The sequence below is a fragment of the Pogoniulus pusillus genome, chromosome 18 (genome assembly GCF_015220805.1).
Source record: "Pogoniulus pusillus isolate bPogPus1 chromosome 18, bPogPus1.pri, whole genome shotgun sequence".
NCBI lineage: Eukaryota > Metazoa > Chordata > Aves > Piciformes > Lybiidae > Pogoniulus > Pogoniulus pusillus.
The window spans coordinates 8755257-8771810 of NC_087281.1; the positions used below are offsets into that span (position 1 = coordinate 8755257).

Sequence of the window (16554 nt, forward strand, 5' to 3'; positions counted from 1 at the left end):
ACTAACCCTGCTCCCTAACCTCTTGGCTGCACCTCTATTCTTCCTGAGAACTGGGGTAAGGTTGAGAGGGGCCGGGGGAGGTGTTGGGGTGGTTTGAGAGCCCCTCCTGGGGACTCAGGTTTCTGGGAGGGGAGTTGTGCTTTTGTATTGTTTATCCTTTGTATATAACTGTATATAATTGTATATAACTGTATATATTGTAAATAGCTGCTTGTAAATTCTGCTAGCTGTAAATAAATTGCTTCATCTATATTCCCAGGGTCCGTCTGAGTTAGCTGGGGCAAATACAAAAGTGTGGGGGGGCGGGGTAACCCCCAAACCATCACAGGGAAGGAGCACAGAGAAAGGAAAGGGCAGGAGAGGAGCAGTGCACAGCAATAATCCACAAAGATCTTAGGTGTCAGCAAAACCTTGGCTGTTGATCACCAGCTGCTTTCTGCAATGTTGGTGGTGAAGTGAGACTTCTTCAGCTTTTCAGCCTCCAGGCCCCACAGCATCTCTCAGCTCATGGAGTCAGCCAGCAGCTTGAACTCTGTCACCCTCCTTATGTGCAGGTACAGGCATCCTCTGGGAAGATGACTCCAGGCTCAGCAAGGCTGGGCTATTGTCAGTCCCACCACTGCCTTTCTCTGTGGGTTGAGACCACAGCCACAGTCTGGCTCATTCTGCCTCTCATGTCCCCTCTCTCTACTCATCTGTGTGTGAAAACCACTGACCTCTTGCCCTGTCATGTCCTTCTGCCTAAGAAAGCAGCTCCACTGGTCAGATGAAGCAAGGTCAGCCCACGCAGAGAAAGCTGAATGCACCCCAATGCCTATGGCATGCCTTCAGGGGCAAAATGAGGCTTGCAAAAGTCATGCTCAGATGGAGTAAAAGAGAGTATCTCCACAACTCCCCCAGTGCCCAGCAAGTTTGCTGCTGGCCCTGAACTTCTAAAGATGGTGTTTTTAACATAAGTCCATCTGCCAGAGGTGCACCAAAAGGTTCCCATGCAAAGCTCCTGCTCCCCGCCTGACAGCAGCTGCTGCTTGCTGCTCCCCCCAAAGGCTTATCTCCAGCTTTGTTAACTTCCATTACCACTTCCACAAATAAAGGATGGAACAACTTGGGAAAACGACCTGCTGCAGAAAAGGGAACAAAAAACCTAGGGGCTGCTCAGCAGTTTTGCAGTTTCCAGGGCAGTGTGGCCAGCCCCTGGGAGAGTCTCCACAGCAGGGTGAATGAGGGAGACAACACTGCGAGCTCTCTGCCATGATAATGGCTCCACATGCAAGAGTCCTTCTAGCTGTGAGCACCTGCAGACACACACATGCTTTTGAAAATGGCAGAGCCATGCATCTCCTAATTTACAAACCACTAGCTGGAACACCCAGGACATGGCCAAAGGAGGCAGAAATCAGCATAACTTCATCAGAAGCTTTGAGGCTATCTGTGCGAGCATACTGACCACATGCAGCTAACTGAGCACGGAAGGAGATGGCACTACTGCTGCTTGAGTTGCCCCTGTTCCCTGCATAAACAAAGGACTCCTGTAGATAAATAGAAGGCTGAGAGTCTAGCATTTCTCCCAGTGCCAGATTTAGAGAGAAACACACAGATGAAAATGGTTTCTTAGAATAAGCTGGACTGTTTTGGCTTTTGGCACTGGTCTACAACTACCTGAGGGGTGGTTGTGGCCAGGAGGAGGTTGCTCTCTTCTCTCAGGTAGCCAGCACCAGAACAAGAGGACACAGCCTCAGGCTGTGCCAGAGGAGATTTAGGCTGGAGGTGAGGAGAAAGTTCTTCCCTGAGAGAGTCATTGGACACTGGAATGGGCTGCCCGGGGAGGTGGTGGAGTCGCCGCCCCTGGGGCACTTCAAGGCAGGATTGGACGTGGCACTTGGTGCCATGGTCTGGCCTTGAGCTCTGTGTTAAAGGGTTGGACTTGATGATCTGTGAGGTCTCTTCCAACCCTGATGATACTGTGATGCTGTGACTCCTGTAGATAAATAGAAGGCTGTGAGTCTAGCATTTCTCCCAGTGCCAGATTTAGAGATAAACACACAGATGAAAATGGTTTCTTAGAATAAGCTGGACTGTTTTGGCTTTTGGCACTGGAGACATCAGAGCTTTGTGCCAGTGGGGCTCTGAAGTACATTAATCCTTTATAAATGTTTTTTAAATAATACATGTGCCCTGAAAGAACAGCTTTATTAAACTGAGATCTAAATTTAAAGGCATATTTGGGGAAAGGCATAATTCATTAAACTGTTGCAAACACCTTCCAGTCTCACAGTAAGCCCACAGCGCAAACATCCCTGCTCTGCCCCACTCTATTTATTCTCAATCCCAGTGAAGCTCACACTGTGTCAAAGCAGAAGGGCAGAGGGTTGCATGGCCCCAGGACACAAGGATGGATCTTGTAGCCATCACTAAGCTATACCAGTGATACCCATTTAGTTCTGGCAAGACCAGTAGGATTATCAGCCTCTTCTTTCTCGAGAAGGAGTGTGGTGGTTTGGGTGTCCCCTGCCCCCCCACACTTTAGAAATCATCCAGACTAGACTCAGCAAGCTCTGGAAATTGAATGAAGCTTATATTTACAGCTAGCACAATATACAAGCAGGTATTTACAGTATATGCAGTTACAGACAAAAATAGACAAGGGAAAAGGTAATACAAAACCACAACAGCCCTCCCAGAAACCTGAGTGCCCAGGAGGGGCTCCCAACCACCCTTCCACCTTCTCCCACTCCCCTACCTTACCCCAGACATTGCCTTGTGCCCCAAGGAAGAATGGAAGTTCAGAGGAGGGGGTTAGGAAGCAAGTGAATTAATCAGAGAGATGGAAGGTGAGGTTAGAGAGACATGCAGCCCACAGCCCAGACAAAGAGTGACTCCCTTATCTATGTTTATACTCTTGTTCTTATACATCTCAGCAAGCCTATGAGTGAAGTAGACATCACCATTGTTTCTCTTTCACAGTCTGTGATCTAATCCTTCTTACCAAAACATTCTAGCTAGCTTCAAACCAGCACAAGGAGCTGCTGGGCAGAGGGTACACTTGAGGTCTCCCAGTGCTTGGACTTTAACCTCACTGTACCGGAGGAAGTGCTATTCTTGTTTCACTCTCTGAAGGGGATTAGAGCAATTAGTCTTCTGCCATGACACCATGGTGAAGTATCACAGTATCATCAGGGTTGGAAGAGACCTCATAGATCATCGAGTCCAACCCTTTACCACAGAGCTCAAGGCTAGACCATGGCACCAAGTGCCACGTCCAATCCTGCCTTGAACAGCTCCAGGGACGGCGACTCCACCACCTCCCCGGGCAGCCCATTCCAGTGTCCAATGACTCTCTCAGTGAAGAAGTAGGAAGCAGAGCACTAGATATGTGAGGTGAGGACCTGAATCACTTCATCCTTCTCTTGTGCCAGTGCAGGGCTCACCTAGACCAGGTCTTTCTGCCAGCACCAGGTAGTTTACCTGCTCAGTGGCAACAGTTTTGATAGCATTTAGTATGAGATGAACAGACTCATGCCCAAGAAAAACATCAAAAAATTGAGACAGAAAAAGAGAAATTCTTGATATGGCCTAACTTGCAGTCTAACTCCAATAAATTGGACATTTTCTTCACATAGCAGAGATCAATAAATGTAATTATCTGGGCTTAAACCTCATGAATTCTGAAGAGCTCCTCAGATTACTTGGAGAATAAGTGCTATTTTATACCATGTCAAAGCTGATCAGAATTACAACGCTCGCAGCAAAGACCCCATCAGCAGGAATGAAACCTTACAGCATCTCACTATGTCTCACTCTCCTTAAAGGAAGATTACCAGGGCAGAAATGGCATTAAGAGAATTGATGTCTCCTTTCTCAAGCTATTAACAAAGCGAGCTGGGTTTGTAAACCACTCATCCTTCCAGTCTCCAGCTCTGATCTTAAACCTAATGCATTCTTCAAATTTCATTTGTTTTCCCTGGTGACACCAGTTGTTTGGGCTTAGGCTTCCCTTAAGATGGATGGCAAAGTGAGACAGGACTGGCTGCCAGAGATGGAGCCCAAATCCAAACCATATTTCCACGGAGCTGTGTTCTAGGATTTGAGAGCAAATAGGATTGACTTCTAAGTTCAATATCCCCAAGGAGAGCAGAAACTGAGCTCAGCCTTGGTGGACTGCTCAGAAGTGGAGAGGTTTGGGCTGGCTCCAGCAGGAGGGTGGCCATGCTGGTGCTTGGCAGCAGGTAGTGACTGGTCCTGGGTAGTGGTTGGTGCTTGGCAGTGGGCAGTAGCTGGTCCTGGGTAGTGGTTTGTGCTTGGCAGTGGGCAGTAACTGGTCCTGGGCAGTGGATGGTGCTTGGCAGTGGTCAGTAGCTGGTCCTGGGCAGTGGCTGGTACTTGGCAGTGGGCAGTAGCTGGTCCTGGGTAGTGGTTGGTGCTTGGCAGTGTGCAGTAGCTGGTCCTGGGTAGTGGCTGGTGCTTGGCAGTGGTCAGTAGCTGGTCCTGGGCAGTGGCTGGTACTTGGCAGTGGGCAGTAGCTGGTCCTGGGTAGTGGTTGGTGCTTGGCAGTGTGCAGTAGCTGGTCCTGGGTAGTGGCTGGTGCTTGGCAGTGGTCAGTAGCTGGTCCTGGGTAGTGGCTGGTGCTTGGCAGTGGTCAGTAGCTGGTCCTGGGCAGTGGCTGGTACTTGGCAGTGGGCAGTAGCTGGTCCTGGGTAGTGGTTGGTACTTGGCAGTGGGCAGTAGCTGGTCCTGGGTAGTGGCTGGTGCTTGGCAGTGTGCAGTAGCTGGTCCTGAGCAGTGGCTGGTGCTTGGTAGTGGGCAGTGGTTGGTTCTTGGCTTCCTTAACTCCCTCTCTGGCTGTTGTGTGTTGGCTTTGCAGTGAGCTGAAGAGGCAGAAGCGAGTGCCCTCGCCAGACATCATCATGCTGTCTGACAATGAGCCCTCCAGCCCCAGGATGAAAAATTGCTAGAAAATTAAAATGTGAGCAACAAGCTAAGTCAGGCACAAAACCTGTTCTGGTTTGGTCTATTTCCAGGACTTTTACATACACTGGTATGAATCAGGGATAATTTCACTGAAATCAACTCTTGGGGTTCAGGTAGAATTGAGCAGTCTGAAATGAGAAGAGCAGGAAGGGTAATATTAGGTCATTCTGATAAGGAAGTGCAGCTGCAGGGAAAATAACCTTGAGCTATCTGTAGTTAGCTGCACGAGGGGGATTTAGAGGGGTCGGTCGGTCAGCTCTGCCTCTAGGCATGTGGACAGCCCATATTTCTGCTATGTAACACACACTGTATTAGCCACTACATAAGCACCACTCTTAGCTTTAATCAATGGTATTGACCACATACATCATGTTGATGTGAAAGGTGTCACACTGGGTCCTGCACGGAGTCTGGGAGACACACACACGGCAGTCGACAGACAGCTCAGCTGGGCAAACTGGCAGCAAAGAATTTCTTGGGCCACAGGGTTGAATCACTTTCACTTCCCATTAATTCTTCCCAGTTTTCCAGCACTGCTGGGATGGTTTGGGTGTTCCCTGCCCCCCCCCACACACTATGGAAATCACCCAGACTAGACTCAGCCTGCTCTGGAAATTGAATGAAGCTTATATTTACAGCCAGCACAAGATACAAGCAGATATTTACAGTATATACAGATATAGAGAGAAATAGACAAGGGAAAAGGTAACACAGACACACAACAGCCCTCCCAGAAACCTGAGTCCCCAAGAGGAGCTTTCAGCCACCCCTGCACCTTCCCCCTACCCCTCTCAACCTTACCCCAGTCCCAAGGAAGAATGGAGGTTCAGCCAGGGGGGCTAGGAAGCAAACTGGATTCATCAGAGAGATAGCAGAGAGGCTAGAGAAAGAAATGCAGCTCAGACAATGCCCCAAGAAGAAGTGCCTTATCTATGTCTGGATTCTTGTTCTCATACATCTCAGCAAGCCTATGAGTGAAGTAGACCTCACCATTCTTTTCCTTTCACAGCCTGTAATCTAGTTCTTGTCACCAAAACATTCTAGCTAGCTTCAAACTAGCACAATTGCACAACGTAGCTGCACAGAGCTCACAGCAGTGCAGGACACAGCCTCAAAGAATCTCATTCACACCAGCAGGAAATTCATTCCCACCACCCCATTCCCATCCGGACAGAAGTCTATGCACTTTAACCAAGGCTACATGCTGGAGCCAAAATGCCATTCTTAGAGATCAGAGTATTTAGGCTATGCTTGCCCCAGTTACAGCAAATAGAATTTTAATCAATTTAGATGGTGTCTAAGCAGAAAAAAAACCCAAACAAACAGAAAAGGCAAGTCAGGCTCTCCTGTGAACACCACAGCTGAGCAAGCCCTTCTTTGCTGTCCATGCCTGCATTCGGCATGCTTCCTTTCAATATCCAGCCACTGCAGCACAGGCCACCTTACAAGGCTGCTACTGAAGATGGATCCACACCAGGATGTGAATCCTGCCACTTTACAGTGTCATGGAGAGATTTTACAGAGGCTCCCTTTCTTGTGGCTGGACATATCTGAGCAAGTGTGGTTTAATTCTTAGAGCCATCTCTCCAGACATCATCCACTGCAAAGTATCAAGGCTATACCCAGGTTGCCAGTACACAGAGACCTATCTGTCAGCCCCTTTTTCCCTGCCACTCAGGGGAAGGAAAACCAATAGGGTAAGGCTAATTTAGTAGAGAGAAAAGGGCTGCTGATTGTATTTGTTCTTAAAACAGGAGCCCAAAAACACCACAGGTGACCAAACAAGGAATTGCCAGTCTTATGCATGGCATATTCCTTCCAGAAGTGGCCAAATGTTTCCTGCAATTACAAAACCAGGAAAGATGATACATGGTCTGACTGCCCAAAGAGAGGCACGTTCTTGGCAGCCTTAAAGAAGATGAAGAACAAGAGCCTAGGGCAACAGAGATAGGAGTCAGGCCCAAGAGCTGACAAAAACAGTAATATCTGCAACCTCATAATTCATTTTCATGCCAGCCAATAACTGCCATATGTTATTAGATACCCACATGGATGTCTAGCTGATTTCCAATGTGGAAGTATCAGCTTTCCAAAAACCTTCTTTAACCACATAGCTCTTTGTTTCTGAGTTTTGAAGTTTGGTGAGGGTTTTTTTTTCCTTTTTTGCATCCTCAAACAAATAAATTGAGTTTTTCAGCAAGTAATGACAGGGATTCATTGGGGGATAGATGTCAGAAGCATCTCTGTATTTGTGTGTCACAATCTCATTTATATTATTTTTCTTCTACATCTTCATTTTCAACCTGTCTGCATTACAGACAGATACTGCTTTCTATTCTGTGGAGATCATTACATTTGTAATTGGAAACCTCAAGAAATTTTTCTTCCTTCTTAACCTCTCAGGAGCAGCTGACAATAGAAACTTTGGCATCAAATTGTCATGCAGGTTATGGGAAAGGAGGTACAGCTCTGGAAACAACCTAGGACTTCCCCCCCCCCCCCCCCCCCCCCCCTTCTCTCTTCCTTCAAGTACAGTTAAGAGCTGAGATACAGAATCATAAAATCATAGAGTCAGTCAGGGTTGGAAGGGACCACAAGGATCATCTAGTTCCAACTCCCCTGCCATGGGCAGGCACACCTCACACTGCATCAGGCTGTCTAGAGCCTCATCCAGACAAGTCTTAAACACCTCCAGGGATGGGGCTTCCAACACCTCCCTGGGCAATCCATTCCAGGCTCTCACCACCCTCGTGGTGAAGAACTTCTTCCTAACATCCAGTCTGAATCTACACATTTCCAGCTTTGTTCCATTCCCCCCAGTCCTATCACTACCTGACAGCCTAAAAAGTCCCTCCCCAGCTTTCTTAATATACTGAAAGGTCACAATAAGTTCACCTTGGAGCCTTCTCTCCATACTGAACAGCCCCAGCTCCCCCAGTTTGCCTTATAAGAAAGGTGCTCCAGCCCTCTGATCATCCTCATGGTCCTTCTCTGGACACCTTCCAGCACATCCATATCCCTCTTGTAATAGGGTCCAGAACTGGTTACAGTACTCCAGGTGAGGTTTCACCAGTGCAGAGTAGACACGGAAGGATCACTTCCCTCACAGCAGTTATCACTAATGATAGTGATGGGTTTTTGATATCCATTCTTCTGCTGGTTTCACCACCTTTTGCTTACAGTCTCTGAGGCTACAAGTGGAAACACTAAGAGTGGTGCTTGGAGCAGATTCTAATGGGAAAGCTGACCCAAGGGGAGATATGGCAAAGAAAATTTCCTGGGTAAAAAGAAAGCAAACATAGGCAGAAACAAAGTTATAGGAAAGGTTTCCACTTCCATGAATAGAAAACAACCCAAACATTATACTAGGGCTTAAACACCTTGTTGTATGCAAACTTCATCAAACAACCGAGGCAGAAGAGCTTTTTGTCTGGCTGTCAAAATGCTTTAAGACTTTTCTTTATATATAGCTGAAGCGTAACAGAAGGACTGCACAGAGGAAATGAGGGAAACGCTGTGCAATAATGAAAAACATTCTAATGGGGGGAAAAAATGAGAGTTTCATCAAGAAACAAGAGAGAGGAAGTGAGGCAATCTCCGTGCATCGCTGGCCGGCTTAGAAATCTTCTGCAGTACCTTTTGTGCTGATAATTTCTCATTAAAAGTCCTGTCAGATTGAAACATAAGGAGCCCTGAGCTAGGCGTTGTGTTCACTGCCTCATCAAACCAGTTCAAAGCCCAAGCTGCAACCCATCATACTGTACTTATTTATCATATGTGTGGGTAGAACCATTTCTGAGCACTGAGAAAGCGTGGAGCCAGATCTCTGAGAGAAGATGGCAGAGGTTAAGAGAAGAACAGCAATTTGTAATTGAGTAAACCCACATTTTTGAGGTTCATTTTGCACTCAAGCAAATTTTCATCGCTTTGTCATCACAAAGTGAACTTCACATAGCTAAAAAATGCAATTTATTGTTATTTTGTGGCTCCCTTGCACTTTTAAGGTAGCAAAAAGAACCTTTGTATGAGTAAAAATCAATCACAGTATCACCAAGGTTGGAAGAGACCTCATAGATCATCAAGTCCAACCCTTTAACACAGAGCTCAAGGCTAGACCATGGCACCAAGTGCCACGTCCAATCCTGCCTTGAACAGCTCCAGGGATGGCAACTCCACCACCTCCCCAGGCAGCCCATTCCAGTGTCCAATGACTCTCTCAGTGAAGAACTTTCTCCTCACCTCCAGCCTAAATTTCCCCTGGCATAGCTTGAGGCTGTGTCCTCTTGTTCTGGTGCTGGCCACCTGAGAGAAGAGAGCAACCTCCTCCTGGCCACAACCACCCCTCAGGTAGTTGTAGACAGCAATAAGGTCTCCCCTGAGCCTCCTCTTCTCCAGGCTAACCAATCCCAGCTCCCTCAGCCTCTCCTCGTAGGGCTGTGCTCAAGGCCTCTCCCCAGCCTCGTCGCCCTTCTCTGGACACGCTCAAGCATCTCAATGTCCCTTCTAAACTGGGGGGCCCAGAACTGAACACAGTACTCAAGGTGTGGTCTAACCAGTGCAGAGAACAGGGGCACTCTCCAGTGTATAGATCTGTATTCAGTTCATAGTAACCAACCCACCAGAAATGATTCTTTAAAAGGATCCTAACAGTGGAAAGGGAACTACTACAGTACCTCTGATGCTTACTCACACCTTTGGCGTTTTCTGCCTTCAGGTGTGCTCTGGGCAGACTTTCTAGACGTTTAGCTTGGATTTCAGCTTCGCTAGCAAAGGAGAGCCAAGCCCTCTCTGCTCGGCGTCTGCGCTGCGCACTGCTGTCTCTGGAGTCGGTGCGTGCACTGCGAGTTCAAGCCCCAGGCAAGGGGAGCGACCTGCATTATGCATGCAACCCGCTGCGGGCTGTGCACTCCCATGCGGGTGATGAACTCACTCCCTCCGAGGACAAACGCACTCTAACATGAGCAGGCAGGGGGATGCCTGCTTGGACACGCAGCTGACACGCAGTCAGCTGTGGGCAGCACCCAGAGCCAGGCAGAGCCGGCAGGCACGCAGAGACTCACCTACAGCGGCTGGCAAGTCCGCAGGGAGCCTCTTCACCTTCCTCAGGGAAAACATCCACAAAACACGTCTTTGTTCAACTACCTGTGCAGACCCCGTTAGTCTTCTCCATGCTTGACAATCCTGGTCATAACAGGGCCCCCTTCATAGCATCAGTCCCCACAATCCTTCCCTTCTCCACCCAGCCCAGGGTCAGTATCACCACAAACCCAAGCCACGCTGCGCCAGGGGAAATTTAGGCTGGAGGTGAGGAGAAAGTTCTTCACTGAGAGAGTCATTGGACACTGGAATGGGCTGCCCGGGGAGGTGGTGGAGTCGCCGTCCCTGGAGCTGTTCAAGGCAGGATTGGACGTGGCACTTGGTGCCATGGTCTAGCCTTGAGCTCTGTGGTAAAGGGTTGGACTTGATGATCTGTGAGGTCTCTTCCAACCTTGGTGATACTGTGAAAAGTCAACCCATTTGCACTCACAAGTGGGAGAAGCTCTCTAGCTACCCCCAGCCTGAGCCAAAGCAAGCCCATTTTACACAGAAACACTGGCATTATTTACCATCTATTTAACTATGCAATTGCCAATGCAGCAAGATTAGATGAATGGAAGAGATGGGAATTCTAATTCTCTTTGAGCAAAAACTGGAGGCTGTCCAAGGGTATCCCGAGACCGCTAGACGACTTCCATCGCACTCCACTTCCAGTCCCCACACCACCAGGGCTCTGAAACTCCCTAGTGCTGCTGTGCGTTACGACGGGACCTTGAGCCCTGCACCCAGCCTAGGCATCCTCAGAAGGGCCTGCTGAGGAAGGGCAGGAAAGCAGCACACTGGGGAACAGGGACACCAGCACAGGTCGAGGCTGGGAATACAGGTAGTGCCAAGAGTTTTTTTCTCAAAGTCCAGCTTTCAGTTTGAGCAGGTTTTTGTGTTGCTACCCAATCACAGCTGCCTTTCTCAAGTGTTGCCTGGTAATGCCTTCATTCATATTCCTCTGTACTGCTTAAGAGCCTGGACAGACTCCTCTGCATGCACCACTAAAATGGGGTGTGCTAGTGTGAAGCAGGCTAGAATGTTTTGGTGAGAAGAACTAGATCATAGGCTGTGAAAGGAAAACAGTGCTGATGTCTGCTCCCCTCAGAGCCTTGCTGAAGAAGAAAGGAAAACATTAGATAACTCTCTGGCCATTTTGTCTCACTTTCTGGCTGGGCACTGACTGAGCTGCAGCTCCCTAACCTCACCTTCCCCTCACCTTTGCTTCTTAACCTCTTGGCTGAACCTCTATTCTTCTTTAGGACTGGGGTAAAGTTGAGAGGGGCAGGGAGAAGGTGCAGGGGTGGTTGAGAGCCCCTCCTGGGGACTCAGGTTTCTGGGAGGGCTGTTGTGTTTCTGTGTTACCTTTTCCCTTGTCTATTTCTGTCTATAACTGTATATACTGTAAATATCTGCTTGTATCTTGTGCTAGCTGTAAATAAATAGTTTAATTTATATTCCCAGAGCTGGCTGAGTCTAGTCTAGGTGATTTCTAAAGTGTGTGGGGGGGTGAGGAACACCCAAACCATCACATGGGGTTACTTCATGCTCTGGCAGATAGATGGGGTTGTGCTGGGGGTGTTTACAGTTTTAAAAGAGATATAGCTAATGCATTTCAGTAATGATAATAAAGGGGGGAAAAAGAAACACCCAAGCTTTCTAGCCATTACAGTAATGGCTTGGAGCTAATTGCTTGCATTTGCACTCAGATGTGGTTCTCCCCTCTCTGGCTCATTTCCATTTTTATGGAAATCAGCTTGCTTGCTAGACTTTTAACTCTCAGTTCTTAAGGACCAGATGTTGCCTGACTTCCTCACTCAGGTAGGAACTTAGTCCTCTGATTACAGTAGGACCACTTATGGAGGAAGATGCTACTTAGCACAGCTAAAATTGCCAGAATCCAGCTTACAGTCCATAGGCTGTGCTGAGAGACAGTGTGTGCTTTTAGTGCCTGAGGAGGTGTGCCCTGAGGGATGCAGGCAGCCAGAATCATCTGCCCTGGGAATCAGCTTTCCTGCTGCAATGCCTATTGCACAAAGGCATTAGAAAATAAATAGGGGAGATCTTAGCACTCGCTCATGTCATGAGCTGAACGTGCAGAAAGACTTCACAGTGTGGGGGCCCTGCCCCCAGGCCTTCTGGGCAATTGCTGGCACAAGGTGCCTGGTGACTAATTTCCACTATAGCAGGCCATTTTTTATCTGCAAGTGTCTATGCTATGCTTGGCACAAGTCAAAACAAAGGGATTTGGGCTGCTTTAAACTTTGAACTTCCTGTTTGTGCTAGTTGGAGGCAAACTGGAATGATAAGAATGTTTTAGTGGGAGAAATTAGATTATAGGCTGTGAAAAGAAAACAATGGTGATGTCTACTTCACTCCTAGGCTTGCTGAGAAGTATATAAAGAAGAACACCTCCCTGGGCAACAGCATCCTTTTGCTGCAAAATCAGACTCTCCTCACAAGCCTGAACACGAGAGTAACACCCCCATCTCCATATCATAGCTTGAAATTATGTGAAGATGGGGAAAAAAAAAACAACCAAAAACAAAAGCTTTGTTTTCCCAAAAGAAGAGTCTCCATGAGCAAGGTGTCAAGATAACTTTAAGGAGAGGGAAAAAATGTGCAACTTCATTCAGCATCAGGTTCCAGGGACCTCTGATAGAAATCATAGTGGCTCAGTGCTGCTACAAGCCCACTCTTTTGTGAAAACCAGATCATTTTGGTAGAATCAAAATGCACTTAGCCTTGTGTTAATATTTGTGTTGAAGTTCATAGGGTTCAAAAAGTTTGCCCTGTGTTGACATGTGTTTCTGCTTTAGTCAGCATCTTGCAGTAACCACATTTGAGGCAGAAATAAAATGGAAACCTTTTCCCCCCTGAATACTGCATGGCTTTCCTTTTCTGAACAAATGTGATATTAATTGGAGCCAAGTGAAAAAAACATATGCAACTAAAACACATCTTGGAAAGGAATGGCAGACAACTTGCAAAATAGGAGAACTCCCCTATGAAGAATTAGTTAAAACTCGTTGGATGCCTTTAAAGGGCTGTAAGAGCTTGTTGGTAAGCAGCTAGAGGAGCTGATTTTCAACTGCTTCTAGGAAATGAGAAGCTATAATGATCTTTAGGGTTTAAATGCTGTTTCTCGCCCTTGGTAGCCTGTGCATCACTACTCCACATCCACTGCAGTTATCACTGAAGCCACCTCAGGATTATTGGTTCTTTGAGATAGTTCAAAGTCAATTCCAAAGGGTGTTTAAAAGGACACTTGTATGGAGTTGCTGCATTCATTGTCAGGTAGTTGAATGCAGACACAAAGCCTCCTGCTCTGTGATGATGTCTCTAAATATATGTGGAACAAGGACACTGAAGTGTTGACTGGAAAATCTCTATGAGCTTAGCTGCTTTAGCTCAACTTGGGTCTATCAGGTCTGGCCATGACTTTGGCTGCTGAGACTGTTTTGAGAGTTCAAGCTGTAGGAGTCTACTGACCCAAGGGCTACAGAAACATGGTCTAGTTGACTGGATAGGGCTGGGTGATAGGTTGGACCGGATGATCTTGGAGGTCTCTTCCAACCTGGTTGATTCTATGATTTGGTTCCTGAGACTGGTGCTTTGCAGAGCAGTTGAGTCTTCACCTATAGTCCTAAAGGTTTTATCTGAAAGATGAGGTAGCTAGGGAAGGTTGAAGACAAAAAAGGCTTCCAGCAGGTTTGTTGCATCTCATTTCCCCTGTAGTAGTTTCACAAAACAATTAACTGACACTGGATACATCTGTAAACAGAATCAATGAGACTTAGTGAAATAATGCTCATGAAGTGTTTGCAGATACTTAGATAAATCTTAGCTTCCTTTGGTGGTAGGGATAATTACTACAGGTGCAGCAGCTGTCATTAATGGATGTAGCAGTTTTCAGACGTGGTTGTTATGCCTCACTCTTACTCAAGGTACTTCAAAAGAAAGAAATACAATAAGGTGGCCAAGAGAGCCAATGGCATCCTGGCCTGCATCAGGAACAGTGTGGCCAGTAGGACAAGGGAGGTTATTCTGCCCCTGTACTCAGCACTGGTCAGGCCACACCTTGAGTACTGTGTCCAGTTCTGGGCCCCTCAATTCAAGAGAGATGTTGAGGTGCTGGAAGGTGTCCAGAGAAGGGCAATGAAGCTGGTGAGGGGCCTGGAGCACAAATCCTATGAGGAGAGGCTGAAGGAGCTGGGCCTGTTTAGCCTGGAGAAGAGGAGGCTCAGGGGTGATCTTATTACTGTCTACAACTACCTGAAGGGGCATTGTAGCCAGGTGGGAGGTGGCCTCTTCTCCCAGGCAACCAGCAATAGAACAAGGGGACACAGTCTCAAGTTGTGCCAGGGTAGGTATAGGCTGGATGTTAGGAAGAACTTCACAGAGAGAGTGATTTCCCATTGGAATGGGCTGCCCAGGGAGGTGGTGGAGGCACCATCCCTGGGGGTCTTCAAGAGGAGACTGGATGAGGCACTTAGTGCCATGGTCTAGTTGATTGGATGGGGCCGGGTGATGGGTTGGACTGGATGATCTTGGAGGTCTCTTCCAGCCTGGTTGATTCCATGACTCCAAATGCAGCCTTTCAGACTAGCCAGGAAGGCTTGGGTAAGGCTCTTCATCAAGAGGAACGTTCAGCAGATGCAGCCCTTGAATAATGCCTGATAATGGACGAGATAAAGTCAAGTTAAAGCCATTTTTATCACAGAATTTATCTCGGGCTTTTTGTTGCTTGTTGGAAGTAAGAAAAGCTCCTGTCTAAAGATTGTTCCACCCCCAGCCTGCCCTGAAGGGTTTGTACCGACCTGAGTAGGTTTGTCCCTCCTGTGAGCCTGGGTCTCCCATGGTTCAGTTGAGCCCCAGCTGGATGAGGTCTGTCTCCCTCTGAATGAGAAAGTCAGTGGGCTCCACGTCGTTCCAAAGCCAAAAGAGAGCAACTGGTGAAACCACAGCATTCTTGAGCTCCAGCAAGTAGGGCTTGGTGGGGCTTTATCACATTCTATGGATGTCAGCACAGAGCCTGAATAGCTTCATTGTGCTTAAGCTCATCACAGATGAACACAAAGAAACAGATAACAAGAGGAACTACAACCAGCACCCGTGAACCACGTTACAGCAATCATTGAGCATGGTCCTAGCCTAGCTGACCGGGGGGCCAGCGAGGCCCCCCGGCCTTTTTGGATCCCACTCCCACTCACCCGGTGCACACCACAGGGACTTACCTGTGGTGACAGGAGGAGGAGGAGGATCCCTCTGCCCAGTTGGGCAAACTTGGGCTTCTGCTGTTCCTGGAGCTGATTATAAAGGGGAGTGGGCAGGGAGTGCAAAGTGATCACACCTGGGGTGGGAGGAGACTCCAACAGAACCCAGGTGCTCTGGGTTTAGGGGCAAATGCAGTGTGGGGTGGGGAAGGGGAAGATGGAAAGCTTTGTTTTCCCATTCACCTACACCTGGAGCTGTAGGAATTACTTGGGATCTCTGTACCTCGTTCAACTTCAGCAGTTACTACAAAGCAAAACTCACCCTTGGGGTCGTTATCACTTCTGGGCACACTCCTCTCACTGTCTGCATTGTTAGACTTTTCAAGTCTGCCTTAGTCTGTGATGTGCTACACATCTTCTGAAGAATTCCAGTAAAACCCCTTTTGCAGTTTCCAGAGGACTCAGATCCCAGACAGTGCTGGATGCCTGATGCCTTTGTGCACACTCTACCCAGGCAGAGGCTCTGGCATACAAAAGAAAAATGCCCAGATTTGGAGGAAGAAATTCAGCAGATGTTGATAGCTATGTGAACTTAGAGCTCATCAAAATGCCACTTTTGTGTGTGTGTGGTTTTGCTGTATTTGATTCTTGTTTCTCACAGTTCCCAAGCTTGCACCACTCCAGGCATGCATGCGCCCAGAACGCCTGCTTCTGCCTGATGCAGACAGCAAGGGAACTTCTGTTGCCCACTGGCAAGCTAGTTTCTAATGCAGATCAGCAGGTTCCCATGTAAATGTGCCAGTGAGCAGTTACAGCTGTTGCCCTCCTGGCTTACACAGTCACATGGAGCGCAGGAACATGTTGCAGTCTTGGCTGCTGCCTGCAACCTGTGCGTGCCGACAGAGGGAAAACTGCTCTGCAGAAAGTGAGAACATACTTAGAGATTCATAACGTGGATTAGGTTGGAAGGCACCTTATAGATCATCTCATTCCAACTCCCTGCCATGGGCAGGGACAGCTTCCACTAGGCAAGGTTCCTTAAGGTCTCATCCAGTCTGGGAGGGGGCATCCACAACCTCCCTGGGCAGCTTGTTCCGTTGTCTCTCCAGCCTCTCTGTAAAGAATCAATGTGCTTCCAGGCTCCATAGTCAACACTGAACCATCAGGTGGGCTTGGGTTCAGCTGCTGTTTTCTCAGACAGATTCACTCTGATATAGGCCAAGAACTGGCTGGATGGCAGAGCCCAGAGAGTGGTGGTGAATGGTGCCACATCCAGTTGGCAGCTGTCACT

At 47.9% G+C, this 16554-nt stretch overlaps 1 long non-coding RNA gene across 2 annotated transcripts; it reads right to left on the reverse strand.

Moving 5' to 3' along the window:
- Positions 1-14634: 14634 nt before the first annotated feature.
- On the reverse strand, positions 14635-15326 carry LOC135183289 (uncharacterized). 2 transcript variants are annotated; one of them, XR_010305486.1, is made up of 3 exons: positions 15285-15326; positions 14868-14999; positions 14635-14723 (listed from the first exon to the last, which is right to left on the reverse strand). It is a non-coding gene; the product is annotated as an uncharacterized LOC135183289 (long non-coding RNA). The 2 variants fall into 2 exon arrangements; XR_010305485.1 differs by having other exon boundaries at positions 14868-15061; positions 15285-15322.
- Between the last annotated feature and the right edge of the window lie 1228 nt (positions 15327-16554).